The sequence below is a fragment of the Chiroxiphia lanceolata genome, chromosome 5, assembly GCF_009829145.1.
Source record: "Chiroxiphia lanceolata isolate bChiLan1 chromosome 5, bChiLan1.pri, whole genome shotgun sequence".
Taxonomy (NCBI): domain Eukaryota; kingdom Metazoa; phylum Chordata; class Aves; order Passeriformes; family Pipridae; genus Chiroxiphia; species Chiroxiphia lanceolata.
The window spans coordinates 26257843-26275164 of NC_045641.1; the positions used below are offsets into that span (position 1 = coordinate 26257843).

General features: G+C 34.6%; 1 protein-coding gene across 9 annotated transcripts in view; it reads right to left on the reverse strand.

The window, feature by feature from the left end:
- The window catches only part of FOXP2 (forkhead box P2), a 407653-nt gene that overhangs the window by 87947 nt on the left and 302384 nt on the right, over positions 1 to 17322 (reverse strand). The window contains exon 2 of one of the 9 annotated variants that reach the window (XM_032688025.1): positions 16511 to 16633. The exons of the other annotated variants lie outside the window; for them this stretch is intronic. The gene's annotated coding sequence lies outside the window, so the exon portion shown is untranslated. The remainder of the gene's footprint in view (positions 1 to 16510; positions 16634 to 17322) is intronic. 9 annotated transcript variants of the gene reach the window in all.

The window sequence follows — 17322 nt, forward strand, 5'->3', positions numbered from 1 at the left end:
ATTCTTTGTCTACTCATCAGAAAAACCAACTTCTACAGAGCAGGGAAGACACCCTTACCTTTCAAATTTTGTGCACTTGATTGCTGATCTATATAAACCTTGTACATGCTCTTATAGTTTTTTTAATAATTCAATACTGTACAGCAAAACATTGATCAGAGAAAAGGTAATTGTGTTTTTTGGTATATCTGTAGAACACAAACAAAGAGCTCTCACCAGAATATTTTCCAGCTGATTACAGAAACAAATTTGTCTTCTTAAAAGAGAAATCTACATACATTTCATCTATGAGTCAGACTAAACAGCAGAGAAGATCCTGAAAATGATGTTCTTACTTCCAAAATCGTTAGATAATTGTCTAGGAAAATAGAAGAACAGATTGAGTAAGAGAGAGAGAGAGAAGGCAACTACAAGAAGATACCAGTCACGTCCTGCAAGATTTTGTGCAGAGATTTGCTGGTACGTGAAATAATTCATAATTACAATACAGAACTTTAATGATTTCACTGTAACTAAATAATGTTATAAATCTCGTTTAAATCTGCCAGCTTTCAGCTGCTGAACAAGATGATCTGCAGCTTCTGAAGCACAGTCAAAGAGCATTAGCTGGATCTGAGAAGTCTGATCCAGTGATAGGAATGTTGACATTGTTCTCTTAATTTTTCTCTGAAGTTTAACAAGATTGAATGCCTGGAAATAGGACCGAAATACATTCAAGAAAGAAATAAAGTACTAATTTTGACAGAATAAGCAAGGGGAAAAAACCGAACTCTGTATGTTTTAAAAAATAAACTTATTAATCCATAGATGAAGTACCTATTTCAAGCTTTTGAATACAAAGGGTTCTTGAGTCTCACATTCTGGGAGAATGTAAAAGGAATATTACATTCTTATCTTATCATCTCACCCTTCCCACCATTCATAATGCACCTGAAGCGGGCATTCAAAACATGGGATATTAGGACCTGACTCAGTATCACCAACTCTAATACTCCTCTAGACATAAACAATGTACTTAGAGGCCTGAATTTGGAGCTGATACAAAGATATGCAAAGATAGACATTTCAGTTAGAGGACACAGTGCATGTAGCTTTACAAAGCTTACTCTATATCTATTTTACATGGAAGCACAAGTGACCACACACATCTGTGGAACACGCGTAAGAAACACTTCTCCCTTCTCATCTGTGGAACCCTATAAAACTTTCAGTTGCACATTATATATTTCCACACTGAAAGCTTTGGTGAAAGCACTAAAACAAGGTTCCCTGATGCAAACATAGTCAACAGCAGTCCTGAGACCCCAATGAAAACAAAACATATTCAACCCCAAGGTGTTCCTGCTACCTGCACATCATAGCTGGAGTAAACAGTGCATTAAGTGCCTCTGAACTTTCCCACTCAGGAAGGTATTCAGAGAATTTGCGGCTAGTATCTTTTTCTTTAAAAGCCCTCACATGCAAGACCCTCCACAAATTATTTGTTTCTTCAGCTTTTCCAAATATAAAGGCAATGGCAAAGCACAAGAGGCTTTGAAGTCAACCCTGTGCCGATTTGATTCTTCTTGTGCGTGTTTCTTGTTTCCTAAAGATGTGACCATTAAGTAAAATGATTGAGCAATCAGTTCTTGGAAAAGAGAGAGTGTCTCAAAGTTAAACTGAAGGTCAAGAAGACACTGCTCAGAAGTGTGAAGAATGTTGTGTAGGACACTCCCCCAACCTTCCAGAAATAGAATCAGCCCCAGCTTTCTTGTGACACTGCTGGAACTGTTTAACTTCACTCGTAAAAGTGGACAACTTTCAAATCAATCCAACAGAGATATAAAAACCCAAAACACAAGAGACAACAAAACCAGAACACATAAAATTACCAAGATGTCCTAAAGTGACATCAGAAAAACTGAATATCATAAAAAAAAAATAGCAATAAGTAGTTTCTTTTTCATATGTTGTTTATTCCTTCCAAGGGTTACATGACAAATATTTAAATGTCAATATATATTGCTGCTGACTTTTTAATAAAGAAAATGGTCTTACCATTGCACAACTCTGTTGTGCAATTACAAATGTAGGAAATCATTAATTAGAAACATACAGCAATGTTCCACATACATTTCTGTAGCCGACATTGCATCCTCTCCTTTGTTAAGCAGATATGGCAGAATGATTCAATAGAAACAAGGGAGCCAACAGTCTGCTGACTCATAGAGAATTTTAGTCAGTTGGACAAACTGAACAATATTTTCAGTTCCAAAGGACTATATATATTTACTGGAATTACTCTCAGTAAACAGACTTTAAAACCAGTTAACATCTGACAGTGACAGAATGTCTCTTTCAAGATTTAAAATCTTCTTTTATTTTTATTTTTATTTTTGCTTTCCCACTTTGTCTTCTTTGTAATTAATTATTTGCAGAAAAAAAATTGCTTTTTTTCCTTTAGTAATTGTCAGTTTATGCTAGACACACATATCGGGGAAAGACCCACTGCTCTAAACACGAATTATCTTTAGTTTCATGGTTTCATACTGCAGTACACAAGGTGATGAAAGTCCAACTGAAAATGTGCAGCATCCATCATAAAGAAAAGAAAGAAACCGTAGTGTGAGTTCAGATTCACAGAATGGTACTGGCACTCTTTGATTGTGTACCTGGAAAAGAAATTTCTTGCAGTAAGTAAAATAAGACTTTTCTTGAACTGGAAGGAAGAAGTGAAATTGAAATGAAAAATTCTATTATTTGGAGAATAATCAATGTTTCGTAATGAATTTCCAGTCATCTCATCTTTGTGTGTTTGCAGGTGTCTGTATTTGCATCCTTTGCCACATTCTTCATGCTTTTGGTGGCTTATGAGTTTATCACATGCAGATTTCTCAACAAACATGATTGTGTGAGTAGGTACAACTTCTTCTAGCCCAAGGATCTACAGAAGCGCAAAGGAACGTCCTTTAAAGTATGTCCTTGAGGACAAGAGTTGAGTGTTTAGCTGATTAGCTAAACACTATTTAGCACAGCTAAATAAATTTTCTTTAAAGAAGGAAGTGTCTCACTTAAAAAGTATGAAATCCTAAAAGGAAGGACAATCCAAGGAAAGGAGATGGTTGGAGAAGTATCAGTGACATTTAATTTCAAAGTGTTAGGAAAGAGACTATACTGCACTGAAACAGGTATGTTCTTCATGGCAATCAGAAGGCAGTGCTCTGTGTCTCTAAAAACAACAGGACAGTATCAAGGGATTATGAGTTTGGAGTTTAAATCTTTGTACTCCATGTCCCTCTTGATCAGACTATAATGGAGTTGCAATAGATTGTATCCAACAAATCCCGGCATTCGTTTTCAGGGTCCTGACCTAGCCTATCTGAAATTAATCTGGTGAGATTTATACATTCTTTAGAAAAGGACAGAAGATGTTCTGTGGAGTAGAGATCCAGTTTACGCATGAACACAGGCTACTCTACTCACAGTAACAGAGTATAGAGAAATAAAAAAAAAACCCAAATAAAAAGCCCCAGAAGAATACATACAGAATTTGGAATGCCTGTGATATGACTACAGTGGCAAATAGGACAAAAAATAAATAATCTTCATGGGCATATAGTCCAAATCTAGAGAGACTGGAGTAGAAGGAGTCTGACACAAAGTCTCATGCTTACCTACGTTTCATAACTCAGATGAAATCCTTCTCCTTTACACAACTGAATGAGGAGCACCTTTTTGGCAGGAATCGTGCAAAGATAAGAAGGTTCTTGCTCCAAAAGGAAGTACTAAGGTCATAAAAAGTAAGAGCTTTATATGCATTTATACACAGCACAATACAGTGTTCTAGGAATACAAACAATGAAGAGGTTGTGGTATAATTTGCTCACAATAAAGTCTAGAATCATAAAACTGTACGACAGGAAAGGTCTGAGATCAAGTACATATATCAAATATAAAGCCACTTTCCCCTGTGGCTTTCAAAGTACAGTTTTGCTTGGAGTTACATATAGACACAATGTACGGTCTGGAATAGTTGAACTGCATAACAGAAGTGGAGAGAGAGATAAGAAATGTTCCTTCTTCAGGTTACTGAATGTTATTTTTAGATTAAAATGAAACATCTCAACTTCCACATAGCATCATCCGATCATAGATCAAAATAAAATTGGTACTATAATATTTTTGTCAGCACACTTCTCAATTTTCATAAATTTTTGATTGTTTCCTTGTTTCTATTTTACTGTAGACCAAGAAAAGATGTGCTTGTTATAAGAAGATACAGCTTGTTTCCTCTACCACACTGAGATTATACTTAAGTTTTAAAAAATTATGCAAAAAGTTAGATCATCAGTATAAGTAGTTAAATTATTCTTTTCTTCTACATCTTTCTACATCTTTATTAATCTTTCTTCATCTTTCTTCTACCACTATGGTATTTGTTTACTTACTATTCCACATTACTCTGGAAAGTCTGAAATTCATCTCTAATCTTTACAAGGCTAAGTAAGATTCTTGGTCACCTTTAAATTTTGAAACATACGATATTCTTCAGTCCATTTTCCAGCTTATTACTAAATATATTAAACAACGCTATTTAATGTCCAGGTCAGAGATAGACAGAAATGTTAACCTTTTGCCATGCTGAAAATTGATGATATAATCCTACTCTTATCTTCTGTCTCTTAACTTGTTTCTAATTTACGATGGAACTTTTAACTTTCAACCACAACCATTCAGTTTTCTTAATAATGACTCATGAAGGACTATGTCAAAGGCTTTTTGAATGTCCTTTTGAATCATATCTCTTGGTCTCACCTTAAAAAAAAAATTTTTTTGAGACATTTACAAATATTTCTTGTAGACTGAAAATACTGGAGTCTTCTTAATACATGCAATAGAGATGTGTGTGCTCTGCAATTTCAGTAAACTTTGAGGCCATAGAAGAAGAGCATGATTTGTCCCCCTGAAAGGGCAGACTACCAGAAACTTACACCTAAATCAGCAATGCAGAAAAAAATTGCATTTTTTTCCTGTTAGAATGAAGAACTTCAATGCACATGGTAAATCACACAGGATTTGAAAGACTCGGAAGTGGCAGCAGCAGCAGTAACATGGGAATCGCTGCAACTGCATGAAAGCTCCCATGGTGCTGACCAGGACCATACTGCAGGCTTTGCACAGCCACTGAGCACTATGCAAGTCCTTTGCACAGACATGACAGTCCTGCGCAAGACAAGAGATGACACTGACAGACTGATAGGAAATTCCTATCATGATAGCAGGCAATGCATGGGTCTAAGTTCTCTATACATAAACTGGAGAAGGTTGACTGACTGTCTCAGAGGAGGATAATGAGGTACTTCACAGTCATTACAGAAAGCACAGGAGAAGGTACAATAGGGCTTATTTGAAAATCTAAAAGTAGGAGATTAATGGTTCTTTTTTTTTCTACTTTATGAAGAGTAATGGGTATCATGAAGTCACATGGTGAAGGACTATAAAACGGAAAACAAACTGCCTGTATTTGATGCTTTGAAGGACAACTGAGGAAAGAAGCAGAGAAAGATGTCGAGAAAATAATCTGTGCAGAACAGTGGCAGCAATGAGACAAAGTGACACTTGCATGTGCTGAAAAGAGGTCAGTTGTGGTAGCTGAAATTTGGAGAACGCTGTTATGTGTTTGCACTGGTGGCCTATCTAGTTCCAGGGATGTCCCCTACCTGGGGAATGGCTAGTGCTGCTCTAGCATGAGCTGAAAACTTTAAGAACTACTAATATGCTGCTAAAACTGCTCATGATATAGCTATATAGGGTACAGACTATGATAGGGTGTGCGTACGTGTATATATGTTATTCTGCAGTTTTAGTTTGAAACTAAGTGCCTTATTACATGCTGCAAAATCGGACTTTTCCTTAGAGGCTTACTACTGTAGCCATGGATTCCTATTTATAGTTGATATTGTAAGTTGAAGAAAAAAATTTTTAATTTATAGGAGAAAAAGCAGCAGGTAGTCTTCAGATTAGCCTATAAGTGATCTTCTAACAATAACATACCAAATGCTCCTCCTTAATCAATTAATTAATTCACTAGTTTCCACAACAATTAAAAAGAAGGGAAAAAACCAAACTAATGCACCAGATATTCAGCCATAGATCACAATCTGAAAAGAAGAAAAAAAATTAATAAATAACTAGTAAACCTAGCTATAATTTAGCCAAAGGCATTTTTAGCCAAGGTTCTAATAATCAAAGTAATGTGGCTGTATACAAGACCAAAACAGTCACAAAATTTTCTTATTGGATACAGAAATAATCTTCAGACACTATAAATGGATAAAACTCACTGCTTGCTTGATATAAATTACACTGCCGACAATAAAGTGCATTTGAGAGAAAAGAAATCACTTTCCTATCAAGTGACAATTTTATTTGCAGCAGGAGGGAGAATGCCTCCGGAAAAGCACTCCATTGAATTTTTTGTTGTTGCAGTCTGTGCTGGAGCCAGCTGTTCAGAGTAACTATTCTCAAATACTGTACTGACACAAAATGAAATGCTGAAAGAAACTTATGCACAGTGTGATATTCCTTACCTAAGCTATATTGTGAGCTAACAGAGGTGACATTTGAAATATTGGACTAGGTCTTCCCTGTACTTAAAAAGGCAGAATTACAAAAAAATCTGTGCTGATTTTGTCCACTAAATGGTTTGCTTGAGGGTCTTCTGCAAAAGTATTACCTAAGTTTACAGGACGAGAACACACATATTAAGTTTTTGATAAGTATCTGTCCTCATGTCATATTGCAACTCACTTTAGCTGCAGGCTTCAAACAAGACACTCTCCCCTCTACAAGACTCAAAAAGCAGTGCTGGTTTGTAGGGGAAAAAGGTACACGAGACTGTGTATGAGAACATATTCTAGAACTTCAGAAACCTTCCCCTGTGATTTTTAAAATTTCCCTTTAAATACACGTAAATGATGCTTCCTGAATTACAGCTTATTTGTGCTTTGTAACACAGACATTGAAGGAATTTATGTACATTTTTAATACATTTTCTGCAGTCCACAATGAGAATTCTCCTTTACTAATGGAATTTCACCTTTACAAAAAAATTAACAAAACCAAAACTGTACAAAACAAAACCAAAACGTAAAACTCTAATGAAGTTGCTTGTAACATTCAACGAAAATACAAAACAAGCATCTCTAGGCAAGCCTTCTACCAAATAATAATAAAAACTTCCATATTTTAAATGCTATTTTTAACCTCAGAGACATTGTTCACATGAACACCCACATTTTCTATTAAATTGCTACTTTTAGACAGTACTCTGTGTAGTATGATCCTCTTAATCCACAATTCAGGACTGATAATCATTCTTTCCTTTGTACATTTCTAGGAATCTGCTGAAATGCTTGACTGCCTAAACTAGGGTAATTTCCTTTATGCAGTTGTAAATTAAATTTCGTAGAAGTGGAGAGTGATTTGAAAAAAATTCCTTTTAAGAAACTTAATACATCAAATAAAATTCAGGAGGTAGAGACATTCACAGCTCTGAAGGAACATAGGGAGGCAGAAAAAAACAAGTGACAATTTTACAGTTACATCATATATGCTTTCCTCACCCAAGCTGACATATAATGTAGGGTATTTTGTATAAACACAGAGCTCATGTTACTTTTATCTTGGAATACTTCTTTCTCATGTCTTGAATACACCAGTGAAGAACATTGACCGGTTCATAAATATTTCCTCCTGCTTATCGGTCATTTTCCTCAGAAAAACACAAGTTGTTTACTTTACATTCTGTCAGTTCAAACTGTGCCTAAGTGACTAAGTCCAGTAAAATAAATAATACATTCCCCGGGAAAAACACATGACCAAAAAATAAATTTGAATAAAAGAAGATACAGAAATTGAAAAAAAAGAAAAAACTGTGACCTTACTATTGTGTTCATTAGCAAGCACTGAAAAGATAAAAAGATCAAAATTCTAGGCAATAACTTAAAGAATGTAGTAACTATTTTAAATTAATAGTAATATTAGACAATACATTTATATGAAGTTGCAAAATATATGTAGAAAACTTGCTTTAAAAAGTACTTTTTAATCACTTAATAATTTACCCATAGAAGTCCTAACTCCACCAAATATTTTTACAGATAGAGAACATCAAATCTGCAGCAGTCCATCAAAAGTCCTACAATTAATGATCTGGATTCTCTGACAAGCTGTCCAGACAAAAGTTCTGCTTTAGATGTTTTTCACATAAATTAAGGTTTGAAATGAATATATAAAATTTCATTCCTAGTTTGATCTGTGATTCACACATTTGTGTAGATGTTTATAAGAAGATCCAGGCACTAGATATGCTGAGACTGAAGTACTAAACCAACCAATACCAAATCCAAGCCATTGCTTATTCACCATGTGGATCTTGACTTTATTACGTGGTTGTTCTTGATAGAGCTGAATGAGATCTTTCAAAGAGATGACAATGATACCACCAAGGGCTGTAATTTGAGCCGCAGTTTTTCTCCAATACAAATGAAACCAGTCTCTATTTCACATCACATTACACAGAGAAAGCGTATGAAGTCAGGCCAAGGACTCGTATTGATTGCATGTTTTCACATAGCTTTCTTCAAATACATATGGAGGACTGAAAACTCGTTATTCTTTAATTTCTACAATATTTTTGTAATCTGAACTCTCCCTTAAAGCACCTTGACAGTTAAAGAGCATATCATATTAAAAAAATAATTTATATTTAGACAGGAAAAAAATGATAAATCGCTCTATCATATAATGCCATACTTTTCTAGCAGCAATATATAAAACAAAAGTTAGGTAAGTGAATATTGAGTTCATTTATTTTCACATGGAAATTTCATCCAATTGTTAAACTGACTGACTTCAGAGTTCCACACTGCCATTCAATCCAAAGGATTCCTTTCAATTTACTCTAGATCCTGAAGGGCTAGCAGCTTGGAAAACTAATAGGGAAAGGCACAGTGTTTGAAGAGCCTCTTTTCTACTTAACTGTAAAATAAGAAAAAATCCCCAAATTTAAAAAGGTCAATCATTATTTTCATTTGAACAGCAGTGATAAATGTCCAAGACGGTTTGTTATAAGTAAGCTTGTAAAGTGACTATTTAAAGCATTCATATGCCACTATAAGCACCTGAGATAAGTAACCTGAAAGAACAGTCAAGAAAGTACTTGATTTAGTATGAAGACTTTTGTAAATAAATTGAAAAACCCCTCCTTCAAGGATTCAATTATAATCCCACAGATACAATAATTAAACACACTTCATGTGAAGTTGATCAGGCACTGCTATGCACTGATATACAAGGTGGCTTTATACTCGAGCATTGTGCAAAAAACAATTATTTGCACTTAAATCATCTTCATGCATGAAGTAATGGAATTTCCATTTTACAGATGGGAAAAGTGAGTCGGAGATTACAGATGGCTTGCTCAAGATTATTTGTCGTATTAGCAGCATTGAACAACAAAATTCAGAAGACAAAGCCATTTGCTATACATTCAAAAAATTCTGTTCTGCAGGTAAACACACATGAATTACAGTGCCTAGACTAGAAACAATAAGCACCTTCGACTTCATTGAAACCTAAGGAGCTGTGGGCTCTTATCTCCATGTTAGTTCTCGCCCTCTAGAAGCATATGAAGCAGAAAATTCTAAAGCAAAGCAAGCCATAAGAAATTCTGAGCACATTTACAAAGGGCAGGCACCTGTACTCTGGCCCTATTTGTGTATTATTCTTTCCATGAGTACAATATAACTGTACTGGTTTATACAATACTTGTAGCCAAAATAAAATGGTTATATCTAAATAGTTACAACACCTGCAAGGTACAGATTAGGATCACAGACCGCTTGCCTGAGACTGAGTGCCTCATGCAATCTTGGCCTTTCCTAAGTGTAAGTGTGAACACAAAAATGAGGGTAGGAGGAATGATAAAAATATCCTGTGATCACAACATATTTAAATAAAAATAATCTGCTCTAACTGAAATTTCATATCAGAAACCAGCAAATAGATTTCCATCTAAATTATTTTGTCAACAGCATAGTGGTATCCTTGCTAACCTTATTTGGCATCAGTGAATAATTAGATACACAGGGGTGTGACTCCAATTGAAGGTGTTGGCATCGTATCACTCTGTGAAAATATTAGCTATGAGGTTAACTCCAATTTTCTCTTCTTTAATTAAATGCACATGGTACTAATGAGGTAACCTACTGTTCCTTGATAACACTAATTAGCTAAGAGGAGAGCACACTCTCACACTGCAATTTAAACCTAAAAATAAGGTTGAAATATGCTAATTGCAGGCAATTTAAAATAGTACAAGTTGTAGAACTAGTCATAATAAGCAAAACCAACTGCTTTACAGCTCTGCAGCTGTAACTTTGGTTAAAATCAAAACACCCCACACAATTTTAGAACGATTTGGCAAAATATCCACCAGACTCCTCAAAAATTGTTACTTCATTCACAATATACAATATAAATAAAAAAAATAAAAAGAAAAAACCTACCATCTTATTTGCATATCTAGGAAAAGTTAAATATCGCCTGATAAATATGAACAAAACCTGGTTAAGTCTATGCAGAAAAATATCTTTTTTTAGTCTAGTTTGAAGCTACAAATTTTCCCAAACACTTTGGAGCTTCATCTGTAGAGGTGTTGAGTAGCTGCAGTTTACACTGATGCCAATGGAGTCCTGAGTGCTCAACTTAACTGAAAGTCTGGCCCTAAGATTAGAATTTAGAATGGAGGAAAAAAGTAGTAAGGAAACATGTTTTCTTTAGTGAAAGTATATTTTAAAGAACCAATCTGTGAGTCTATGTACAACCTCGAAGTTCCTCAAATAGCACCATTTGGTACTGTAAGATCCCACATATTCTTTACGAGGTAACATAATAGATGGTTCAGCTTAGCCAGTGAATTGTAGACAAAGTTGCATAGCACATTAATTTGCAATAGCAATTTTAAATTTCTTGCTTTAAAGCTCCAACTGTTGAGCAGAGAAAAGAAGATGGACAGTCTTTTGCTATACAAGCTATTTTGCTGACTAATGCGTGGAGTGACAGTGTTCTGAGCTTTGGCAGAGATAGATTGCCTTTTTTTTTTAGCATTTTTTTTCTCCTTTATTGAAAGAGAGTAGCAATGCAAAGAAGCTAAAAGGATTGCAAGACAGTGATCCGTTAATGAGACAGAAATTGGAGATCTTTACTGAATATAGGCACAGGAAAAGTCTTGAACTGAATGGAAATAGCACCTCCCACATGACCAAAATGATTAATCTTATTTTCTGATTTGCTAAAGAAAATAAAAAATAAGGAAAGTGAAAAGACATGTGTTGTCATTCCAGAAAGAAATAAAATCTGTATTTATAGATATGAGTGCATGCTACACATCTTATAATCAGCAGACTTCCATAAGGCGTAAAGAATTATAAATAAAAAGTATATAAGTTCTCTGACTCTACAATACATCTTTTGTTATAATTTTAAGTAATTACATATGCCTACAGTTCATTTTTCACGTGTTGAAAATTTAATTCTCCTTTAGAATTGTTAGATCAATGCTGTAGTGTGATCCAGCTTCCTAATTCAAGTCCATAAAACTATACTACACAAAGGTCCAAGAAATGTCCATTTCACATTTCCTAACACATTATTACAACTGATAGATTTTCCTCAAGGACCCCAGCTATGATATGCTACAAGAAGAGGGCAAGAGTAATCAAAAGAGTTACTAATGTCTCTTTTGCTAGGCAATTCTTAGCAGTATCAGAGAATCTGCTTAGTAGTATTTATAGGTTACATGAATGGATGGACTATTTTCAGTTGCAGAGAAGAGCAAAAGACTCCTAAGTGCCCTTGCCAGTCTAAGTTGGGCATCAGATTTATCCTGATTCCAACTCAGTGACTGATTTAATTCTTCATGTGTGAGCAAGACTAATTAAATGATAATACAGATGTTGAGGTAGCTCTCAGTATCTGTGCACCACAACAAAGCAAACCATCATCTACTCCTGAAACCAGAACTCTCCATGAGAAAACCTACACGCTGTGGATGTAAACAGCAATGGTCCTGACTTAGGCAACTACAACGGTATAAATGGATGCAAGCATATCCAAATCCAGTCCTACTTACTTACATGATTTTCCGTAAGGCCAAGGAAATTGCTGGTATTCCACATAAAAATGCTGCCTTAAATGTGTATTTACTAAAGATAATAAAGACTACTGAAGTAGTTGTTGATTGGTTTTTTTTTAGTAATACTTATTTAAAGGTAAAGAAATCCTTTTATTTGATATCACTATATTTAACATCAAGTTCACAGCTGCCTTTACAGAGAGGAACAGGGACACAAATATGCGGGTATTCTGCCTGTCCTATTTCAATAACTAAATTAACTTGTGCCATAATAGCAGAAGTGAGAGTGGCTATTTGGCTAGCTCACAGAAAGTTAGGAAACAAAATTAGAGTGCAAAGACATGTATATATATGGCTGTAATCCATCCACCTCTGGAACATCTTGTGGAAGAAAATCAAGGAATTGGAGCAGAAATAATCTCTTATTCCACTAATACTGCAAAAAAATTACTAGAAACTCATCTCTTAAAATCCCTTATTTATTTTCAGAAGCTTGCAGTCAGAAGAGCCATACAATTAACAAAATTATGTAAAACTAACTACTAGTCCACAATAATTTTTAAAAAATTAAAACATAAATAACTTCAAGTAAGTGTCAATTACACAGTGCAAGAAGTGTTAAAAAGAGATTAGTGTTACTGTAAGACACTTTTTTGTCTTTTTATTTGCTATATTTTGCTCAATTTTCAGGCTTTTTTTTTCCTAACCTCAAAAGACTTCCCACAGAAGTCAGTGAGAAATGTAATAGAGTCAAGATAGCTTGGGCCACGTTCCTACTGTTTTAAAGCAGTGATTTATAAGGGTGATAGAATCACACAGTTCTCCAATACACATAATCTTCTTTGTGTAACAACGTCCAAGTTGCCTCTTTATTTCTGAGACAGAAAGCATAACTGTGGTCAGTTCTAAGTGACATTGGAAGGTATCCATATTGCACAGCATGAATAATATTTCTGCATGCAAACATCTCCAATGACAACTAGTCAAGTGGAAGTAAAACTTTTCTAAATGCGAAGATAATTAACCCCACAATAACATCCTACTGAAATGATGCATATAATTCAAATTGATTAGAAAAAGAGGTTGCCATTTTATCCGGTTGACAGTTGTACTTTAAAGTTATACAATCAGGCTAACCCTATAGAAAAGCTTTATCATCTTCAGCTTACATAATGAAATTCCTGCCAGCATTTTCTTTCTTAAATAGTTTGTATTCCATTAAGAGTGTGCTAATAACTGAATGAAAGATTTTATAGGTAGCTAACAGGCTGTGAAGCAAACAGTTACCACTTAAGCACCCTGTAAATCACTGCAATTTTAAATAATTTGCTAAAGGATGACTTTACTGAGCATAAAGTCATTCCCCTTCTTGAAGAGTGCTTTAGAGAAAAATAACTCTAATGAAAGAGTTGTTTTCTTTAAATGTCCTGCTTACACCTTTTAGGTTGTTCTCATGAAGAGACCAGTTGAGCTTTGAGGATAGTGAATTGGAAGAAAACTGATGCCATTGGGTACTGCACTGAACTCAATAACTATAGTTTTTTGCTTTCTTCCTGAAACATATCCAGAAAACAAAAGAGGGTTTTCTTTTTTTTCTTGCAAATAAATAGGAAAGCCCATCTGAGCCACAGCCATAGGAAGCAGAAAAGCAGAAAGACCTTGTTCTAGTCTTGTTTGCCTGGTAGCCAGCTGTTGGCAGCCGGTGCCCTCAGCCTCTGCTTCCTGAGAACCAAGGATTTTCTCAACTGTTTGGCCCAGATTCCCAGTTAAAAGTATCCCACCCAGTGCATAAAGCTCAGTTTCAAATATTTGACCTACCTCATTGGCAGCATATATAAAATTGTCCTGTATATATGTATATGTGTATGCAGACACATACAAAAAACAAGTATCTAGTATTTTCTTTTAACAGAATATAAATTACTATGAATCAATGTCATGTGCAAAAGATATAAGGAAGAAAATACAGTAACACTTAGAATCATAGTGCTTTTTGATTTTTATAACAGGTAACTTTTGTTAACTAGGTCTGTATTCTAAGAAAATAAAAAGCTCCCATAATTTCTTAATTTTGGACATCCTTTGATACCAACCCCCTCTAATCTAAAAATAATATAAAGCTTAGGCAATCGTTCAAAAATCTATGCATACTAGCAAAATGAGGTAAATAATGTTTAAAAATATATATCAGTTTATGATTGTTTAAATAGAGTAGGTCTTAGGAAGTAAAAAATCCTTTTAAAACGCATTTTCTCTCCAATATATACTTCTTAGAGATTTAAAGTGAACAAGGCATAAAGTCTATAAAGGTTTTTAAATATAGAGTAAATGGCTGAAGATCAAAAGTTGTCCTACTAAAGGGTTACATGAAATAAAAAAATAACAACAAAGAAATATGAGTTCATTAGTTCTGTGAATTAAGATTTTAAAACTGCATCATAGATATATTTTTCTAAAGAAGACAAAGCAGATTATAATATGTTTATACAATATACATAAAATAAATTGCTACACAAGAAAATGTCACATTTTAGAAATGTTTCACCATATGCTAGAAATTTCTTCTTTATAAACTCATTATCCAATAGTAGCTCTCAAGAATAAAGTTCATTTACATGTAAAATAAGAGTATGGTCTACTCTTTAAAGGCACAGTGATAAACACACCAATTTCACAATTACATTAATATGAGTATTTGCATAATCTGCCTTCTACACCTGTTCTTAATTTGAAGCAGCTGCAGAACAAATCACACCACATAATCTGAATATGCCATGGAGTCACATAAACACACCAATCCTTCTTATCAAGTTTTTGTTTTGTTCCATTTGCATGCTTGTTTTGAATTTACATGAACCCATAGAAAAAAGCTTTTTGGTTGGACAATTTATATTCATTAGAGATAAAATATAGTGGTTAAACTGCCTTTTTTTTTGTTTGCCTTTTTTCTTTACTCTTTTACTGTTTCCTGTAACAATGAGCATTTAATTTCCATGACTAGATGAACAACACATAGACACTCAATATTTTACAGCTTATTGCACTAGATACACCTCCTGTGAAGTGTGTTAAAAACATCTGCAGTCACCATTGTGCCAACAAAATTCTTACGCTCTAAGCAAAATAAGAAGGAATGGTCACCACTTCATTTTCTTTCAAAATCACTACTTTCCACTTTTTGGAAAACTCTGAACTTTGTGCCAGCAGCATGAAAGGAACAACATAACCACAGTTGACTGATAACTCAAAATGACAGTTCACACACTAATGACACATTCTTCCTACATGTATGCTGCTCCTTTTTTGATATACAAACAAGAAATAATAGAGTAACTTAATACTTTGACTCTCTTCCTATACATTCTGACTGTCATTAGGCCCCATTCTGTAATGTTAAACTCATTCAAACAGAAAGAAAGATGACGGAAAGGCAGCACACGTGAGAAATAACTGAATACATCACACATGCCTGATACAGAGATGACTGTGAAGGATAACACCAAAAGCAAAATGCTAAATACTAATACTAATTCTAAATTCTTTTTCAGCGAATAATAAGCAGCACAGACACAGTACCCAATGCTCTTCTTTCCACAGCCTCCTCAGGAAAAACAACCTGTTACAGAGCCTGTGTTGCTAATGAGGGTGTTGTCTACAACCTCTAAACTTATGGTTTTGCTAAAAGGAGAGAAGACTCTTCTGTGTTTTAGAACAAATATTTAGGATGGATATGCTTTTGACCTGGGATCCATGATCAAATACTCTGCTACACATAAAATTCATATCACCAAAATAAAGTCCAGTTATAAATTGTTGGGCCATGTTTGAACAATCTCAGCCATTCTGACACTGAATCATCACTCAGTCACAGGAGCTTTGTAATATAGGATATCAGCTCCTCTGGTGGCTATCAAAAAGTGTAAAAGTTTTTATATTAAAGTGATAATAGAGATAACACTGTACTTTATATGATTCTTTCAGTGCAGAAAAGAGCATGGCATCTGCCTGAAGCTGTCACGTCAACATGAGTTGACACTGCTTTTCCAGGTCTTGCCCAACAGCACAAACAAGTGGGAATCTTAACTATCAGCAAAATCAGGCACTGCAGCAGAGAAAAGTGATAACCAGTCTGGACAAGATGTAGGATCATGCTAAGCTGTCATCAGAAATGAAAATGGGCAAAGAATTAGACCAATTATTTTGAGAATTTTTGATATTAAAATTGTGTATATTTAATTTAATAGTAATCAATTTCCTGTAACACAATAAAAAGGAAAAAAGATTTTGTAAAAGAGACATTCTACAATGTGAAGCAGAGGCCACGCTGCATACCTCCTGGGAATCATTTACTTTGATACAGATGTCTGGTACTTCCTAGTAGGTGACTTAGCAGGATTCTGGACTGGGAAATTTCTTCCTATTCCTTTCTTCCACCAAATATTTAGCCTCTCCAGGCTAAAAAGAAATAAAACAAATTTCATAATTTAACATTATTTTATAGGTTGACTGGATGAGATACTGCATCAGTCTTTGCTGAGCATGATTTTAGGCACACTAAGAAACATCCCCATAGTTGAGTCAAATGACTCAGAAACTCTCTGTGCTGATGTAGCAGAAGAAATTGCACTGTTTGCTATAGTCCTACCCAACCAGATAGACATGTCAACTAATATTTATACCTCTAGACACCACATAACACAATCACACATACACTTAAAAAAGAAAATAAGAAAGAACAAAGTTAAAAAGTTCATGCACATTAAACCAAGGTTTGTACATCCAAAATACCCAGTTTAGGAAGAAAAGCACCTCCTGATGTTAAACATTACTAGAAACCAGGATTCTGCTAAAGAACAAATAAAAAATAAAAGTCAAAAATATCATCAAATTTATTTTAAAATACTTCTACCAATATAATAACATGTAGAATCTGGATAACATGCCCAACATATTGCAAATCTTTTAATATTAGATTAAAAACCCTGACAAGTGCATCAAATGACACAACATGATACCTGCATCAATTTGTTCATAGTTCGTTTCAAATGCAAAGCTGTACTGTCATTTTAAAACTCAGAAAATTCTTGAAAGAAATCTCTGTGGAGTTTGGTACGCACACTTTTCCATGAGGGTTATAAAAGCAG